Source organism: Schistocerca gregaria, chromosome 8, assembly GCF_023897955.1.
Source record: "Schistocerca gregaria isolate iqSchGreg1 chromosome 8, iqSchGreg1.2, whole genome shotgun sequence".
Lineage (NCBI taxonomy): Eukaryota > Metazoa > Arthropoda > Insecta > Orthoptera > Acrididae > Schistocerca > Schistocerca gregaria.
Window position 1 is genome coordinate 423,805,371 of NC_064927.1, and position 3,667 is coordinate 423,809,037.

Here is a 3,667-nt window from a genome sequence, read left to right on the forward strand (position 1 = left end):
TAGATTATATAACGGTAAGACATAGATGTAGGGACCAGGTTTTAAATTGTAAGACATTTCCCGGGGCAGATGTGGACTCTGACCACAATGAACTGGTTATGAACTGTAGATTAAGAGTGAAGAAACTGCAAAAAGGTAGGAGTTTAAGGAGATGGGACCTTGATAAACTGAAAGAACGAGAGGTTGTAGAGAGTCTCAGAGAAAGCATTGGCGAACGACTGACAAGCATAGCGGAAAGAAATACAATAGAGGAAGAAAGGGTAGCTTTGAAGGATGAAATAACGTAGGCTGCAGAGGATCAAGTAGGTAAAACGATGAGGGCTAGTAGAAATCCTTGGGCAACAGAAGAAATATTGAATTTAACTGATGAAAGGAGAAGATATAAAAGTGCACTAAATGAAGCAGGCAAAAAGAAATACAAACGCCTCAAAGATATGATCGACAGGAAGTGTAAAATGGCCAAGCAGGGATGGCTAAAGGACAACTGTATGGATGTAGAGACATATATCACTAGGTGTGAGATAGATAATGCCTACAGGAAAATTAAAGAGACGTTTGGCGAAAAGAGAACCACTTGCATGAATATCAAGAGCTCATATGGAAACCCAGTTCTAAGCAAAGAAGGGAAAGAAGAAAGGTAGAAGGAGTATATAGAGCGTCTACACAAGGGCGATGTTCTTGAGGACAATATTACGGAAATGGAAGCGGACGTAGATGAAGATGAAATGGTAGATATGATACTGCGTGAAGAGTTTGACAGAGCACTGAAAGACCTGAGTCGAAACAAGGCCCCGAGAGTCGACAACATTCCATTACAACTACTAATAGCCTTGGAGAGCCAGCCCTGACAAAACTCTACCGTCTGATGAGCAAGATATATGAGACAGGCGAAATACCCTCAGTCTTAGTGAAAGCTTTTGACAATGTTGACTGGAATACTCTCTTTCAAATTCTGAAGGTGGCAGGTGTCAAATACAGGGAGAGAAAAGGTATTTACAATTTGTACAGAAACCAGATGGCAGTGATAAGAGTTGAAGGGTATGTAAGGGAAGCAGTGGTTGGAGAGGGAATGAGACAGGATTGTAGCCTATCCCCGATGTTATTCAAATGGCTTTCAGCACTATGGGACTTAATATCTGAGGTCATTAGTGCCCTAGAACTTAAAAATAGTTAAACCTAACTAACCTAAGGACATCACACACATCCATGCACGAGGCAGGATCCGAACCTGCGACCGTAGCGGTCACGCGGTTCCAGACTGAAGCGCCTAGAACCGCTCGGCCACACCGTCCGGTGATGTTATTCAATCAGCATATTAAGCAAGCAGTAAAGGAATCAAAAGCAAAATACGGAGTAGGAATTAAAATCCATGGAGAAGAAATAAAAACTTTGAGGTTTGCCGATGACATTGTAATTCTGACAGAGACAGCAAAGGAAGATCAGTTGAACGGAATGGACAGTGTCTTGAAAGGGGGGTATACGAAGAACATCTACAAAAGCAAAACGAGGGTAATGGAATGTATTCGAATTAAATCGGATGATGCTGAGGGAATTAGATTAGGAAATAGACGCTTAAAGTAAGTAGATGAGTTTTGCTATTTGGGGAGCAAAATAACTGATGATGGTCGAAGTAGAGAGGATATAAAATACAGACTGGCAATGGTAAAGAAAGCGTTTCTAAAGAAGAGAAAATTGTTAAAATCGAGTATAGATTTAAGTGTCAGGACTTCGTTTCTGAAAGTATTTGTATGGAGTGTAGCCACGTATGGATGTGGAACATGGACGATAAATAGATGAGACAAGAAGAGAATTGAAGCTTTTGAAATGTGGTGTTACAGAAGAATGCTGAAGATTAGATGGGTAGATCACATAACTAATGAGGAGGTACTGAATAGAATTGGGGAGAAGAAAAATTCGTGGTACAAATTGACTAGAAGAAGGGATCGGTGGGTAGGACATGTTCTGAGGCATCAAGGGTTTACCAGTTCAGTACTGGAGGGCAGCGTGGAGGGTAAAAATCGTAGAGGGAGACCAAGAGATGAATACACAAAGCAGATGCAGAAGGAATTATGTTGCATAGGTACTGGGAGATGAAGAAGCTTGCACACGATTGAGTAGCATGGAGAGCTGCGTCAAACCAGTCTCTGGACTGCAGACCGCAACAAGAACAATTACTCTACACTTCTCCAAAACCACACATCCTTGCAAATAATTGTTAAAAAAAGACCGAGCTTTTCAAATTGCACCTAAGCCTGTACAGGCAGCACACTTCGGTTTCGCGCTTTGGTAAGTATAGACAATAAGCCGCCGTTGTGCTCGTTTCGCTGTGACCGTTAGTTGCCGGGCTACAGCCGCTGATGTGAGCACGTGCTCTAACTGTTCGTCGGATTAGTGACAATGAAAGAGTTACAAGAACAACTTGTTTATGAGATTGTGTGTGTGTGTGTTTATAAAATACAAACTTGACAAAATATTTACAGAGACTTTCGTCTGCTTAAGCAGTTGTCACAGTGTGTGGGTAAAGATTCTCCTTGTCCAGAAAAATCACGCATTTGTCGGTCTGTGAGTAAGGTGATGTTGCCTGCTTGGTTGTGCTCGTGCCTCCCTTTTTACTAAAAATACGTTCTCCAGCAGGAATTTGCAACGAATTTCAGCGGCCCCCAAGCCTCTGTATGATCTTCTCTCATCTATCTTTTTCATTTCTGCTATCTCCTCTTTCTTTTTCTCCATCCATATCTCTTTCTCTTTCACTTCCACCGCCTCTCACTCACCATCGCTATCTCCTCTCTCTTTGTCTCCCACTGCTGTTGTCTTCATCTAACTCTCTTTCTCTTTCACTGACACTTCTTTTCTACCACCATCACTGGCTCCTCTTTATCTCTCACTGGCACTCCTCTTTCTTCTACCGTCACTGTTTCTCTGTTACTCTCTTTCAGCACAAAAAAATCGTGAATATGCCTTTTGCGATGTGAGTGGAACACTTTTCAGTTGGTTCCTTTCTTATCGCTATTGCAGCAGCGTGAGCTGTTTGTGTAAAACAAACTCTGGAGATTTGTTTAATTTTGACAGTTTATGTATATACTTTGACACATATAAATAACAAATAAGTATGCATAATATAAGGTTAACACTAAAAGTCTACCATCCGACAGAAGTTCACTTTACACTACTTTACGTACAAACGCACAACATTTTTAGACTTCGTCTACAGTATACCAAGCCAATGGCCTTGCCGCGGTGGTAACACCGGTTCCCGTCAGATCACCGAAGTTAAGCGCTGTCGGGCTGGGCTAGCACTTGGATGAGTGACCATGCAGTCTGCCGGGCGCTGTTGGCAAGCGGGTTGCACTCAGCCCTTGTGAGGCAAACTGAGGAGCTACTTGGTTGAGAAGTAGCGGCTCCGATCTCATACGCTAACATAAGTGCGGTGTGTTGACTACACCCCCTCCGTATCCGCATCCAATAACACCTGTGGGTTGAGGATGACGCGGCGGCTGGTCGGTACCGTTGGGCTTTCATGACATGGTCGGGCGAAGTTTAGTTTTTACAGTATACCTAAATATACGGAGTTTGATTTGCAAGTAGAAAGAATTTCGTATAACAAAACAAATTTTTGTAAGCTGCCTACGCCAACAGGTGGCATCATCGAATAATTTCCAGGTCAAGA

The 3,667-nt window shown here is 42.5% G+C and overlaps 1 pseudogene; it reads left to right on the forward strand.

Annotated features, from left to right (window-relative positions):
- The first annotated feature begins 3,219 nt into the window (after window positions 1-3,219).
- LOC126285590 (5S ribosomal RNA) lies at window positions 3,220-3,337 on the forward strand (annotated as a pseudogene).
- Window positions 3,338-3,667: the final 330 nt, after the last annotated feature.